We start from the raw sequence: 17,448 nt of genomic DNA, 5'->3' as shown, positions 1-17,448 counted from the left end.
AAGGATAGCACACTTTACTATTAGCATTATTGTGGGTGCTGGGCATGGGGAGGGCTGTACAAAACAGAGAATCCAAGTAGAGATTCTACATTGTCTGACTATCCTCAAAGAGAGTGACTGCAATGGAGTGTATGGAAGGATCTTGGTGATGGGTTTGTTTAGTAAAGATAATGTTTCTCATGAAATTGTGATAAATAAATAGGCAAATAAATGTTTCATAGATGATAGATGTATTACTAACATGATAGATGAATACATATGTAGATGGATGGATAGGTGGAAGATTGATAGGTACCTTGAAAGATAGATGATAGATAGACAGACAGACAGACAGACAGACAGACAGACAGATAGATAGATAGATAGATAGATAGATAGATAGATAGATAGATAGAAATGAAAGATTAGGCAGATATATGGTAGTCAGTTGATAGATTAGAATAGATATATAGATAAGTGGATAGATAATATACTAGATATATGGTAAGATGGTAGATAGATGATATAGATAGATACATGGTGGTTTATAGAATATAGAAAGATACATATACAGATAGATTGGTTGATACATGACATGATAGATAGAAACAATGAGGACAGATAGATTGATAGATTGATTTATTGATGGAATGTAGCAGCCCAGTTGAAAAAAGACATGTGCACCTCTTTGTTATCACAGCACTATTCACAATAGCCGACTGTGTCCATCAGTAGGTGAACGGATTAAGAAGATGTGGTACATATACACAATCAATTATCATTCAGCCATAAGAATAAAACAAATCCTACCATTTCCAACAACATGGATGGAAGGATTGGGTGTTATGCTCAATGAAATGAGACAGGAAAAGGACAAGTATCAAATGATATGACCCATCTGTGGACATGGAGAACCAAGAAAAAAAATGATGGAGCAAAATAGATGCACACACACAGAACCCAAGAATGAACTAACAGTAACCAAAGGGAAAGCGACTAGGTAGGATATATGAGAATGGAGGTATAACAGTGGGGGAAGAAAGAATGCATTATGATTGGCACTTGTAATGTTTTGGGAAGGTAGAACCAAGCAGAGAAGACAGTGATCCTGAAGTACCTTGCTCTGTTGATGGAAGTGGATGCAGTGGGGCATTGGGCGGATAATCGTGATCAGTGAAGTCTAGTAAAAGTAGAGTAATTATAAAAAAACATGTAATTATAAATTAATTGTAACAAATAAATTAATTGTAAATAAAAACATGTAAAAAAAAAAAAAACATGTAATTATAGATTAGCAATAAATAAATAAATAAATAAATAATCCAGTAATACAAATACAGAAGCCTAGTTAAAACAGACAAATGCATCCCTATGTTTATCAGAGCACTATTCAAAGTTGCCAAGCTAATTTGTCAGCAGTAGATTAAGGGTCAAGAAGATGTGTCATACACACAAGGAATATTATTCAGACATAAGAAGAAAAGAAATCCTATCATTTGCAACAAAATGAATGGAGCTAGCGGGTATTATGCTCAGTGAAATAAGTGAGGTAGAGAAAAACAACTATGAAAAGATTTGACTTATCTGTGGAGAAGGAGAACCAAGAAAAAACTGAGGAAACAAAACACCAGTAGGTTCACAGATCCCCAGATTGGGGTAACAGTTACCAAAGGGCAAGAGACTGGGGTGGATAGGTGTGAATGCAAGAAGAAGGGCAGAGGTAAGGATAGCACACTTTACGATTAGCATTATTGTGGGTGCAGGGCATGGGGAGGGCTGTACAAAACAGAGAAGCCAAGTAGGGATTCTACATTTTCTGACTATCCTCAAAGAGAGTGACTGCAATGGAGTGTATGGAAGGATCTTGGTGATGGGTTAGTTTAGTAAAGATAATGTTTCTCATGAAATTGTGATAAATAAATCGGCAAATAAATGTTTCATAGATGATAGATGTATTACTAACATGATAGATGAATACATATGTAGATGGATGGATAGGTGGAAGATTGATAGGTACCTTGAAAGATAGATGATAGATAGACAGACAGACAGACAGACAGACAGACAGACAGACAGACAGATAGATAGATAGATAGATAGATAGATAGATAGATAGATAGATAGATAGAAATGAAAGATTAGGCAGATATATGGTAGTCAGTTGATAGATTAGAATAGATATATAGATAAGTGGATAGATAATATACTAGATATATGGTAAGATGGTAGATAGATGATATAGATAGATACATGGTGGGTTATAGAATATAGAAAGATACATATACAGATAGATTGGTTGATACATGACATGATAGATAGAAAGAAAGAGGACAGATAGATTGATAGATTGATTTATTGATGGAATGTAGCAGCCCAGTTGAAAAAAGACATGTGCACCTCTTTGTTATCACAGCACTATTCACAATAGCCGACTGTGTCCATCAGTAGGTGAACGGATTAAGAAGATGTGGTACATATACACAATCAATTATCATTCAGCCATAAGAATAAAACAAATCCTACCATTTCCAACAACATGGATGGAAGGATTGGGTGTTATGCTCAATGAAATGAGACAGGAAAAGGACAAGTATCAAATGATATGACCCATCTGTGGACATGGAGAACCAAGAAAAAAAATGATGGAGCAAAATAGATGCACACACACAGAACCCAAGAATGAACTAACAGTAACCAAAGGGAAAGCGACTAGGGAGGATATATGAGAATGGAGGTATAACAGTGGGGGAAGAAAGAATGCATTATGATTGGCACTTGTCATGTTTTGGGAAGGTAGAACCAAGCAGAGAAGACAGTGATCATGAAGTACCTTGCTCTGTTGATGGAAGTGGATGCAGTGGGGCATTGGGCGGATAATCGTGATCAGTGAAGTCTAGTAAAAGTAGAGTAACACATGTAATTATAGATTAGCAATAAATAAATAAATAAATAAATAATCCAGTAATACAAATACAGAAGCCTAGTTAAAACAGACAAATGCATCCCTATGTTTATCAGAGCACTATTCAAAGTTGCCAAGCTAATTTGTCAGCAGTAGATTAAGGGTCAAGAAGATGTGTCATACACACAAGGAATATTATTCAGACATAAGAAGAAAAGAAATCCTATCATTTGCAACAAAATGAATGGAGCTAGCGGGTATTATGCTCAGTGAAATAAGTGAGGTAGAGAAAAACAACTATGAAAAGATTTGACTTATCTGTGGAGAAAGAGAACCAAGAAAAAACTGAGGAAACAAAACACCAGTAGGTTCACAGATCCCCAGATTGGGGTAACAGTTACCAAAGGGCAAGAGACTGGGGTGGATAGGTGTGAATGCAAGAAGAAGGGCAGAGGTAAGGATAGCACACTTTACGATTAGCATTATTGTGGGTGCAGGGCATGGGGAGGGCTGTACAAAACAGAGAACCCAAGTAGTGATTCTACACTGTCTGACTATCCTCAAAGAGAGTGACTGCAATGGAGTGTTTGGAAGGATCTTGTTGATGGGTTTGTTTAGTAAAGATAAGGTTTCTCATGAAATTGTGATAAATAAATAGGCAAATAAATGTTTCATAGATGATAGATGAATTACTAACATGATAGATGAAATCATATGTAGATGGATGGATAGGTGGAAGATTGATAGGTACCTTGAAAGATAGATGATAGATAGACGGACATATAGATAGATAGATGATAGATAGATAGATAGATAGATAGATAGATAGATAGATAGATAGATAGATAGATAGATAGATAGATAGATAGAAATGAAAGATTAGGCAGATATATGGAATTCAGATGATAGATTAGAAATGATATATAGATAAATGGTAGATAATATATTAGATATATGGTAAGACGGTAGATAGATGATATAGATAGATACATGATGGGTTATAGAATATAGAAAGATACATATACAGATAGATTGGTTGATACATGACATGATAGATAGAAACAAAGATGACAGATAGATTGATAGATTGATTTATTGATGGAATGTAGCAGCCCAGTTGAAAAAAGACGTGCACCTCTTTGTTATCACAGCACTATTCACAGTAGCCGACTGTGTCCATCAGTAGGTGAACGGATTAAGAAGATGTGTTACATATACACAATCAATTATCATTCAGCCATAAGAATAAAACAAATCCTACCATTTCCAAAAACATGGATGGAAGGAGGGGGTATCATGCTCAATGAAATGAGACAAGAAAAGGACATATATCAAATGATTTGACCCATCTGTGGACATGGAGAACCAAGAAAAAAAATGATGGAGCAAAATAGCTGCAGACACACAGAACCCAAGAATGAACTAACAGTAACCAAAGTTAAAGCGACTAGGGAGGATATATGAGAATGGAGGGATAACAGTGGGGGAAGAAAGAATGCATTATGTTTGGCACTTGTAATGTTTTGGGAAGGTAGAACCAAGCAGAGAAGACAGTGATTCTACAGTATCTTGCTCTGTTGATTTAAGTGGATGCAGTGGGGCATTGGGCGGATAATCGTGATCAGTGAAGTCTAGAAAATGTAGTGTAACACATGTAATTAAAGATTAGAAATAAATGAATAAATAAATAAATAAATGAATAAATAATCCAGTAATACAAATATAGAAGCCTAGTTAAAACAGACAAATGCATCCCTATGTTTATCACAGCACTATTCAAAGTTGCCAAGCTAATTTGTCATAAGTAGATTAATGGCTCAAGACATGTGGTCATATACACAAGGAATATTATTCAGACATAAGAGGAAAAAAAATCCTATCATTTGCAACAACATGAATGGAGCTAGAGGGTATTATGCTCAGTGAAATAAGTGAGGTAGAGAAAAACAACTATCAAATGATTTGACCCATCTGTGGAGATGGAGAACCAAGAAAAAACTGAGGGAACAAAACACCAGTAGGTTCACAGATCCCAAGATTGGGGTAACAGTTACCAAAGGGCAAGAGACTGGGGTGGATATGTTTGAATGCAAGAAGAAGGGCAGAGGTAAGGATAGCACACTTTACTATTAGCATTATTGTGGGTGCTGGGCATGGGGAGGGCTGTACAAAACAGAGAATCCAAGTAGTGATTCTACATTGTCTGACTATCCTCAAAGAGAGTGACTGCAATGGAGTGTATGGAAGGATCTTGGTGATGGGTTTGTTTAGTAAAGATAATGTTTCTCATGAAATTGTGATAAATAAATAGGCAAATAAATGTTTCATAGATGATAGATGTATTACTAACATGATAGATGAATACATATGTAGATGGATGGATAGGTGGAAGATTGATAGGTACCTTGAAAGATAGATGATAGATAGACAGACAGACAGACAGACAGACAGACAGACAGATAGATAGATAGATAGATAGATAGATAGATAGATAGATAGATAGAAATGAAAGATTAGGCAGATATATGGTAGTCAGTTGATAGATTAGAATAGATATATAGATAAGTGGATAGATAATATACTAGATATATGGTAAGATGGTAGATAGATGATATAGATAGATACATGGTGGTTTATAGAATATAGAAAGATACATATACAGATAGATTGGTTGATACATGACATGATAGATAGAAACAATGAGGACAGATAGATTGATAGATTGATTTATTGATGGAATGTAGCAGCCCAGTTGAAAAAAGACATGTGCACCTCTTTGTTATCACAGCACTATTCACAATAGCCGACTGTGTCCATCAGTAGGTGAACGGATTAAGAAGATGTGGTACATATACACAATCAATTATCATTCAGCCATAAGAATAAAACAAATCCTACCATTTCCAACAACATGGATGGAAGGATTGGGTGTTATGCTCAATGAAATGAGACAGGAAAAGGACAAGTATCAAATGATATGACCCATCTGTGGACATGGAGAACCAAGAAAAAAAATGATGGAGCAAAATAGATGCACACACACAGAACCCAAGAATGAACTAACAGTAACCAAAGGGAAAGCGAATAGGTAGGATATATGAGAATTGAGGTATAACAGTGGGGGAAGAAAGAATGCATTATGATTGGCACTTGTAATGTTTTGGGAAGGTAGAACCAAGCAGAGAAGACAGTGATCCTGAAGTACCTTGCTCTGTTGATGGAAGTGGATGCAGTGGGGCATTGGGCGGATAATCGTGATCAGTGAAGTCTAGTAAAAGTAGAGTAACACATGTAATTATAGATTAGCAATAAATAAATAAATAAATAAATAATCCAGTAATACAAATACAGAAGCCTAGTTAAAACAGACAAATGCATCCCTATGTTTATCAGAGCACTATTCAAAGTTGCCAAGCTAATTTGTCAGCAGTAGATTAAGGGTCAAGAAGATGTGTCATACACACAAGGAATATTATTCAGACATAAGAAGAAAAGAAATCCTATCATTTGCAACAAAATGAATGGAGCTAGCGGGTATTATGCTCAGTGAAATAAGTGAGGTAGAGAAAAACAACTATGAAAAGATTTGACTTATCTGTGGAGAAGGAGAACCAAGAAAAAACTGAGGAAACAAAACACCAGTAGGTTCACAGATCCCCAGATTGGGGTAACAGTTACCAAAGGGCAAGAGACTGGGGTGGATAGGTGTGAATGCAAGAAGAAGGGCAGAGGTAAGGATAGCACACTTTACGATTAGCATTATTGTGGGTGCAGGGCATGGGGAGGGCTGTACAAAACAGAGAAGCCAAGTAGGGATTCTACATTTTCTGACTATCCTCAAAGTGAGTGACTGCAATGGAGTGTATGGAAGGATCTTGGTGATGGGTTAGTTTAGTAAAGATAATGTTTCTCATGAAATTGTGATAAATAAATAGGCAAATAAATGTTTCATAGATGATAGATGAATTACTAACATGATAGATGAAATCATATGTAGATGGATGGATAGGTGGAAGATTGATAGGTACCTTGAAAGATAGATGATAGATAGACGGACATATAGATAGATAGATGATAGATAGATAGATAGATAGATAGATAGATAGATAGATAGATAGATAGATAGATAGATAGATAGATAGATAGAAATGAAAGATTAGGCAGATATATGGTATTCAGATGATAGATTAGAAATGATATATAGATAAATGGTAGATAATATATTAGATATATGGTAAGACGGTAGATAGATGATATAGATAGATACATGATGGGTTATAGAATATAGAAAGATACATATACAGATAGATTGGTTGATACATGACATGATAGAAACAAAGATGACAGATAGATTGATAGATTGATTTATTGATGGAATGTAGCAGCCCAGTTGAAAAATGACGTGCACCTCTTTGTTATCACAGCACTATTCACAGTAGCCGACTGTGTCCATCAGTAGGTGAACGGATTAAGAAGATGTGTTACCTATACACAATCAATTATCATTCAGCCATAAGAATAAAACAAATCCTACCATTTCCAAAAACATGGATGGAAGGAGGGGGTATCATGCTCAATGAAATGAGACAAGAAAAGGACATATATCAAATGATTTGACCCATCTGTGGACATGGAGAACCAAGAAAAAAAATGATGGAGCAAAATAGCTGCAGACACACAGAACCCAAGAATGAACTAACAGTAACCAAAGTTAAAGCGACTAGGGAGGATATATGAGAATGGAGGGATAACAGTGGGGGAAGAAAGAATGCATTATGTTTGGCACTTGTAATGTTTTGGGAAGGTAGAACCAAGCAGAGAAGACAGTGATTCTACAGTATCTTGCTCTGTTGATGGAAGTGGATGCAGTGGGGCATTGGGCGGATAATCGTGATCAGTGAAGTCTAGAAAATGTAGTGTAACACATGTAATTAAAGATTAGAAATAAATGAATAAATAAATAAATAAATGAATAAAAAATCCAGTAATACAAATACAGAAGCCTATTTAAAACAGACAAATGCATCTCTATGTTTATCACAGCACTATTCAAAGTTGCCAAGCTAATTTGTCATAAGTAGATTAATGGCTCAAGACATGTGTTCATATACACAAGGAATATTATTCAGACATAAGAGGAAAAAAAATCCTATCATTTGCAACAACATGAATGGAGCTAGAGGGTATTATGCTCAGTGAAATAAGTGAGGTAGAGAAAAACAACTATCAAATGATTTGACCCATCTGTGGAGATGGAGAACCAAGAAAAAACTGAGGGAACAAAACACCAGTAGGTTCACAGATCCCAAGATTGGGGTAACAGTTACCAAAGGGCAAGAGACTGGGGTGGATATGTTTGAATGCAAGAAGAAGGGCAGAGGTAAGGATAGCACACTTTACTATTAGCATTATTGTGGGTGCTGGGCATGGGGAGGGCTGTACAAAACAGAGAATCCAAGTAGTGATTCTACATTGTCTGACTATCCTCAAAGAGAGTGACTGCAATGGAGTGTATGGAAGGATCTTGGTGATGGGTTTGTTTAGTAAAGATAATGTTTCTCATGAAATTGTGATAAATAAATAGGCAAATAAATGTTTCATAGATGATAGATGTATTACTAACATGATAGATGAATACATATGTAGATGGATGGATAGGTGGAAGATTGATAGGTACCTTGAAAGATAGATGATAGATAGACAGACAGACAGACAGACAGACAGACAGACAGACAGATAGATAGATAGATAGATAGATAGATAGATAGATAGATAGATAGATAGAAATGAAAGATTAGGCAGATATATGGTAGTCAGTTGATAGATTAGAATAGATATATAGATAAGTGGATAGATAATATACTAGATATATGGTAAGATGGTAGATGGATGATATAGATAGAAACATGGTGGTTTATAGAATATAGAAAGATACATATACAGATAGATTGGTTGATACATGACATGATAGATAGAAACAAAGAGGACAGATAGATTGATAGATTGATTTATTGATGGAATGTAGCAGCCCAGTTGAAAAAAGACATGTGCACCTCTTTGTTATCACAGCACTATTCACAATAGCCGACTGTGTCCATCAGTAGGTGAACGGATTAAGAAGATGTGGTACATATACACAATCAATTATCATTCAGCCATAAGAATAAAACAAATCCTACCATTTCCAACAACATGGATGGAAGGATTGGGTGTTATGCTCAATGAAATGAGACAGGAAAAGGACAAGTATCAAATGATATGACCCATCTGTGGACATGGAGAACCAAGAAAAAAAATGATGGAGCAAAATAGATGCACACACACAGAACCCAAGAATGAACTAACAGTAACCAAAGGGAAAGCGACTAGGGAGGATATATGAGAATGGAGGTATAACAGTGGGGGAAGAAAGAATGCATTATGATTGGCACTTGTAATGTTTTGGGAAGGTAGAACCAAGCAGAGAAGACAGTGATCCTGAAGTACCTTGCTCTGTTGATGGAAGTGGATGCAGTGGGGCATTGGGCGGATAATCGTGATCAGTGAAGTCTAGTAAAAGTAGAGTAACACATGTAATTATGGATTAGCAATAAATAAATAAATAAATAAATAATCCAGTAATACAAATACAGAAGCCTAGTTAAAACAGACAAATGCATCCCTATGTTTATCAGAGCACTATTCAAAGTTGCCAAGCTAATTTGTCAGCAGTAGATTAAGGGTCAAGAAGATGTGTCATACACACAAGGAATATTATTTAGACATAAGAAGAAAAGAAATCCTATCATTTGCAACAAAATGAATGGAGCTAGCGGGTATTATGCTCAGTGAAATAAGGGAGGTAGAGAAAAACAACTATGAAATGATTTGACTCATCTGTGGAGAAGGATAACCAAGAAAAAACTGAGGAAACAAAACACCAGTAGGTTCACAGATCCCAAGATTGGGGTAACAGTTACCAAAGGGCAAGAGACTGGGGTGGATATGTTTGAATGCAAGAAGAAGGGCAGAGGTAAGGATAGCACACTTTACTATTAGCATTATTGTGGGTGCTGGGCATGGGGAGGGCTGTACAAAACAGAGAATCCAAGTAGTGATTCTACATTGTCTGACTATCCTCAAAGAGAGTGACTGCAATGGAGTGTATGGAAGGATCTTGGTGATGGGTTTGTTTAGTAAAGATAATGTTTCTCATGAAATTGTGATAAATAAATAGGCAAATAAATGTTTCATAGATGATAGATGTATTACTAACATGATAGATGAATACATATGTAGATGGATGGATAGGTGGAAGATTGATAGGTACCTTGAAAGATAGATGATAGATAGACAGACAGACAGACAGACAGACAGACAGACAGACAGATAGATAGATAGATAGATAGATAGATAGATAGATAGATAGATAGATAGAAATGAAAGATTAGGCAGATATATGGTAGTCAGTTGATAGATTAGAATAGATATATAGATAAGTGGATAGATAATATACTAGATATATGGTAAGATGGTAGATGGATGATATAGATAGAAACATGGTGGTTTATAGAATATAGAAAGATACATATACAGATAGATTGGTTGATACATGACATGATAGATAGAAACAAAGAGGACAGATAGATTGATAGATTGATTTATTGATGGAATGTAGCAGCCCAGTTGAAAAAAGACATGTGCACCTCTTTGTTATCACAGCACTATTCACAATAGCCGACTGTGTCCATCAGTAGGTGAACGGATTAAGAAGATGTGGTACATATACACAATCAATTATCATTCAGCCATAAGAATAAAACAAATCCTACCATTTCCAACAACATGGATGGAAGGATTGGGTGTTATGCTCAATGAAATGAGACAGGAAAAGGACAAGTATCAAATGATATGACCCATCTGTGGACATGGAGAACCAAGAAAAAAAATGATGGAGCAAAATAGATGCACACACACAGAACCCAAGAATGAACTAACAGTAACCAAAGGGAAAGCGACTAGGGAGGATATATGAGAATGGAGGTATAACAGTGGGGGAAGAAAGAATGCATTATGATTGGCACTTGTAATGTTTTGGGAAGGTAGAACCAAGCAGAGAAGACAGTGATCCTGAAGTACCTTGCTCTGTTGATGGAAGTGGATGCAGTGGGGCATTGGGCGGATAATCGTGATCAGTGAAGTCTAGTAAAAGTAGAGTAACACATGTAATTATGGATTAGCAATAAATAAATAAATAAATAAATAATCCAGTAATACAAATACAGAAGCCTAGTTAAAACAGACAAATGCATCCCTATGTTTATCAGAGCACTATTCAAAGTTGCCAAGCTAATTTGTCAGCAGTAGATTAAGGGTCAAGAAGATGTGTCATACACACAAGGAATATTATTTAGACATAAGAAGAAAAGAAATCCTATCATTTGCAACAAAATGAATGGAGCTAGCGGGTATTATGCTCAGTGAAATAAGGGAGGTAGAGAAAAACAACTATGAAATGATTTGACTCATCTGTGGAGAAGGATAACCAAGAAAAAACTGAGGAAACAAAACACCAGTAGGTTCACAGATCCCCAGATTGGTGTAACAGTTACCAAAGGGCAAGAGACTGGGGTGGATAGGTGTGAATGCAAGAAGAAGGGCAGAGGTAAGGATAGCACACTTTACGATTAGCATTATTGTGGGGGAAGGGCATGGGGAGGGCTGTACAAAACAGAGAATCCAAGTAGTGATTCTACATTTTCTGACTATCCTCAAAGAGAGTGACTGCAATGGAGTGTATGGAAGGATCTTGGTGATGGGTTAGTTTAGTAAAGATAATATTTCTCATGAGATTGTGATAAATAAATAGGCAAATAAATGTTTCATAGATGATAGATGAATTACTAACATGATAGATGAATACATATGTAGATGGATGGATAGGTGGAAGATTGATAGGTACCTTGAAAGATAGATGATAGATAGACGGACATATAGATAGATAGATGATAGATAGATAGATAGATAGATAGATAGATAGATAGATAGATAGATAGATAGATAGATAGATAGATAGAAATGAAAGATTAGGCAGATATATGGAAGTCAGATGATAGATTAGAATAGATATATAGATAAGTAGATAGATAATATATTAGATATATGGTAAGATGGTAGATAGATGATATAGATAGATACATGATGGGTTATAGAATATAGAAAGATACATATACAGATAGATTGGTTGATACATGACATGATAGATAGAAACAAAAATGACAGATAGATAGATAGATTGATTTATTGATGGAATGTAGCAGCCCAGTTGAAAAAGACGTGCACCTCTTTGTTATCACAGTACCATTCACAGTAGCCGACTGTGTCCATCAGTAGGTGAACGGATTAAGAAGATGTGTTATATATACATAATCAATTATCATTCAGCCATAAGAATAAAACAAATCCTACCATTTCCAAAAACATGGTTGGAAGGAGGGGGTATCATGCTCAATGATATGAGACAAGAAAAGGACAAGTATCAAATGATTTGACCCATCTGTGGACATGGAGAACCAAGAAAAAAAATGATGGAGCAAAATAGCTGCAGACACACAGAACCCAAGAATGAACTAACAGTAACCAAAGGGAAAGCGACTAGGGAGGATATATGAGAGTGGAGGGATAACAGTGGGGAAAGAAAGAATGCATTATGATTGGCTCTTGTAATGTTTTGGGAAGGTAGAACCAAGGAGAGAAGACAGTGATTCTACAGTACCTTGCTCTGTTGATGGAAGTGGATGCAGTGGGGCATTGGGCGGATCATCGTGATCAGTGAAGTCTAGTAAATGTAGTGTAACACATGTAATTAAAGATTAGCAATAAATAAATAAATAAATAAATAAATAAATAATCCAGTAATACAAATACAGAAGCCTATTTAAAACAGACAAATGCATCCCTATGTTTATCACAGCACTATTCAAAGTTGCCAAGCTAATTTGTCATCAGTAGATTAATGGCTCAAGACATGTGGTCATATACACAAGGAATATTATTCAGACATAAGAAGGAAAAAAAATCCTATCATTTGCAACAACATGAATGGAACTAGAGGGTAATATGCTCAGTGAAATAAGTGAGGTAGAGAAAAACAACTATCAAATGATTTGACCCATCTGTGGAGATGGAGAACCAAAAAAAAACTGAGGGAACAAAACAACAGTAGGTTCACAGATCCCAAGATTGGGGTAACAGTTACCAAAGGGCAAGAGACATCGGTGGATATGTGTGAATGCAAGAAGAAGGGCAGAGTTAAGGATAGCACACTTTACGATTAGCATTATTGTGGATGCTGGGCATGGGGAGGGCTGTACAAAACAGAGAATCCAAGTAGTGATTCTACATTGTCTGTCTGTCCTCAAAGAGAGTGACTGCAATGGAGTGTATGGAATGATCTTGTTGATGGGTTTGTTTAGTAAAGATAAGGTTTCTCATGAAGTTGTGATAAATAAATAGGCAAATAAATGTTTCATAGATGATAGATGAAATACTAACATGATAGATGAATACATATGTAGATGGATGGATAGGTGGAAGATTGATAGGTACCTTGAAAGATTGATGATAGATAGACAGACAGATAGATAGATAGATAGACAGACAGATATATAGATAGATAGATAGATAGATAGATAGATAGATTGATAGATAGATAGATAGATAGATTGATAGATAGATAGATAGAAATGAAAGATTAGGCAGATATATGGAAGTCAGATGATAGATTAGAATAGATATATAGATAAGTGGATAGATAATATATTAGATATATGGTAAGATGGTAGATAGATGATATAGATAGATACATGATGGGTTATAGAATATAGAAAGATACATATACAGATAGATTGGTTGATACATGACATGATAGATAGAAACAAAGTTGACAGATAGATTGATAGATTGATTTATTGAGGAATGTAGCAGCCCAGTTGAAAAAAACATGTGAACCTCTTTGTTATCACAGCACTATTCACAATAGCCGACTGTGTCCATCAGTAGGTGAACGGATTAAGAAGATGTGGTACATATACACAATAAATTATCATTCAGCCATAAGAATAAAACAAATCATAACATTTCCAAAAACATGGATGGAAGGAGGGGGTATCATGCTCAATGAAATGAGAGAAGGAAAGGACAAGTATCAAATGATTTGACCCATCATTGGACATGGAGAACCAAGAAAAAAAATGATGGAGCAAAATAGCTGCAGACACACAGAACCCAAGAATGAACTAACAGTAACCAAAGGGAAAGCGACTAGGGAGGATATATGAGAATGGAGGGATAACAGTGGGGGAAGAAAGAATGCATTATGATTGGCACTTGTAATGTTTTGGGAAGGTAGAACCAAGCAGAGAAGACAGTGATTATACAGTACCTTGCTCTGTTGTTGGAAGTGGATGCAGTGGAGCATTGGGCGGATCATCGTGATCAGTGAAGTCTAGTAAATGTAGTGTAACATATGTAATTATAGATTAGCAATAAATAAATAAATAAATAAATAAATAAATAAATAAATAAATAAATAAATAAATGAATAAAGAATCCAGTAATACAAATACAGAAGCCTAGTTAAAACAGACAAATGCATCCCTATGTTTATCACAGCACTATTCAAAGTTGCCAAGCTAATTTGTCAGCAGTAGATTAAGGGCTCAAGAAGATGTGGTCATATACACAAGGAATATTATTCAGACATAAGAAGAAAAGAAATCCTATCATTTGCAACAAAATGAATGGAGCTAGAGGGTATTATGCTCAGTGAAAGAAGTGAGGTAGTGAAAAACAACTATCAAATGATTTGACTCATCTGTGAAGAAGGAGAACCAAGAAAAAACTGAGGAAACAAAACACCAGTAGGTTCACAGATCCCAAGATTGGGGTAACAGTTACCAAAGGGCAAGAGACTGGGGTGGATAGGTGTGAATGCAAGAAGAAGGGCAGAGGTAAGGAGAGCACACTTTACGATTAGCATTATTGTGGGTGCAGGGCATGTGGAGGGCTGTACAAAACAGAGAAGCCAAGTAGTGTTTCTACATTATCTGACTATCCTCAAAGAGAGTGACTGCAATGGAGTGTATAGAAGGATCTTGGTGATGGGTTAGTTTAGTAAAGATAATATTTCTCATGAAATTGTGGTAAATAAAGAGGCAAATAAATGTTTCATAGTTGATAGATGAATTACTAACATGATAGATGAATACATATGTAGATGGATGGATAGGTGGAAGATTGATAGGTACCTTGAAAGATAGATGAGAGATAGACAGACAAACAGACAGACAGACAGACAGACAGCTAGATAGATAGATAGATAGATAGATAGATAGATAGATAGATAGATAGATAGATAGATAGATAGATAGATAGATAGATAGAAATGAAAGATTATGCAGATATATGGTAGTCAGTTGATAGATTAGAATAGATATATAGATAAGTGGATAGATAATATATTAGATATATGGTAAGATGGTAGATAGATGATATAGATAGATACATGACGGGTTATAGAATATAGAAAGATACATATACAGATAGATTGGTTGATACATGACATGATAGATAGAAACAAAGATGACAGATTGATTGATAGATTGATTTATTGATGTAATGTAGCAGCTCAGTTGAAAAAAGAAATGTGCACCTCTTTGTTATCACAGCACTATTCACAATAGCCTACTGTGTCCATCAGTAGGTGAACGGATTAAGAAGATGTGGTACATATACACAATCAATTATCATTCAGCCATAAGAATAAAACAAATCCTAACATTTCCAACAACATGGATGGAAGGAGGTGGTTTTATGCTCAATGAAATGAGACAGGAAAAGGACAAGTATCAAATGATATGACCCATCTGTGGACATGGAGAACCAAGAAAAAAAATGATGGAGCAAAATAGATGCAGACACACAGAACCCAAGAATGAACTAACAGTAACCAAAGGGAAAGCGACTAGGGAGGATATATGAGAATGGAGGGATAACAGTGGGGGAAGAAAGAATGCATTATGATTGGAACATGTAATGTTTTGGGAAGGTAGAACCAAGCAGAGAAGACAGTGATTCTACAGTACCTTGCTCTGTTGATGGAAGTGGATGCAGTGGGGCATTGGGCGGATCATCGTGATCAGTGAAGTCTAGTAAATTTAGTGTAACAAATGTAATTATAGATTAGCAGTAAATAAATAAATAAATAAATAAATAAATAAATAAATAAATAAATAAATAATCCAGTAATACAAATATAGAAGCCTAGTTAAAACAGACAAATGCATCACTATGTTTATCAGAGCACTATTCAAAGTTGCCAAGCTATTTTGTCAGCAGTAGATTAAGGGCTAAAGAAGATGTGTCATACACACAAGGAATATTATTCAGACATAAGAAGAAAAGAAATCCTATCATTTGCAACAAAATGAATGGAGCTAGAGGGTATTATGCTCAGTGAAATAAGTGAGGTAGAGAAAAACAACTATCAAGTGATTTGACTCATCTGTGGAGAAGGAGAAACAAGAGAAAACTGAGGAAACAAAACACCAGTAGGTTCACAGATCCCCAGAATGGGGTAACAGTTACCAAAAGGCAAGAGACTGGGCTGGATAGGTGTGAATGCAAGAAGAAGGGCAGAGGTAAGGATAGCACACTTTACGATTAGCATTATTGTGGGTGCAGGGCATGGGGTGGGCTGTACAAAACAGTGTAGCCATGTAGTGATTCTACATTTTCTGACTATCCTCAAAGAGAGTGACTGCAATTGAGTGTATGGAAGGATCGTGGTGATGGGTTAGTATAGTAAAGATAATATTTCTCATGAAATTGTGATAAATAAATAGGCAAATGAATGTTTCATAGATGATAGATGAATTACTAACATGATAGATGAATACATATGTAGATAGATGGATAGGTGGAAGACTGATAGGTACCTTGAAAGATAGATGATAGATAGACTTACATATAGATAGATAGATGATAGATAGATAGTTAGATAGATAGATAGATAGATAGATAGATAGATAGAGAGATAGATAGATAGAAATGAAAGATTAGGCTGATATATGGAAGTCAGATGATAGATTAGAATAGATATATAGATAAGTAGATAGATAATATATTAGATATATGGTAAGATGGTAGATAGATGATATAGATTGATACATGATGGGTTATAGAATATAGAAAGATACATATACAGATAGATTGGTTGATACATGACATGATAGATAGAAACAAAGATGACAGATAGATTGATAGATTGATTTATTGATGGAATGTAGCAGCCCAGTTGAAAAAGACGTGCACCTCTTTGTTATCACAGCACTATTCACAGTAGCCGACTGTGTCCATCAGTAGGTGAACGGATTAAGAAGATGTGTTACATATACATAATCAATTATCATTCAGCCATAAGAATAAATCAAATCCTACCATTTCCAAAAACATGGATGGAAGGAGGGGGTACCATGCTCAATGAAATGAGACAAGAAAAGGACAAGTATCAAATGATTTGACCCATC

Source organism: Manis pentadactyla, chromosome Y (genome assembly GCF_030020395.1).
Source record: "Manis pentadactyla isolate mManPen7 chromosome Y, mManPen7.hap1, whole genome shotgun sequence".
Taxonomy (NCBI): domain Eukaryota; kingdom Metazoa; phylum Chordata; class Mammalia; order Pholidota; family Manidae; genus Manis; species Manis pentadactyla.
Note: the sequence above shows the minus strand (reverse complement) of the source record.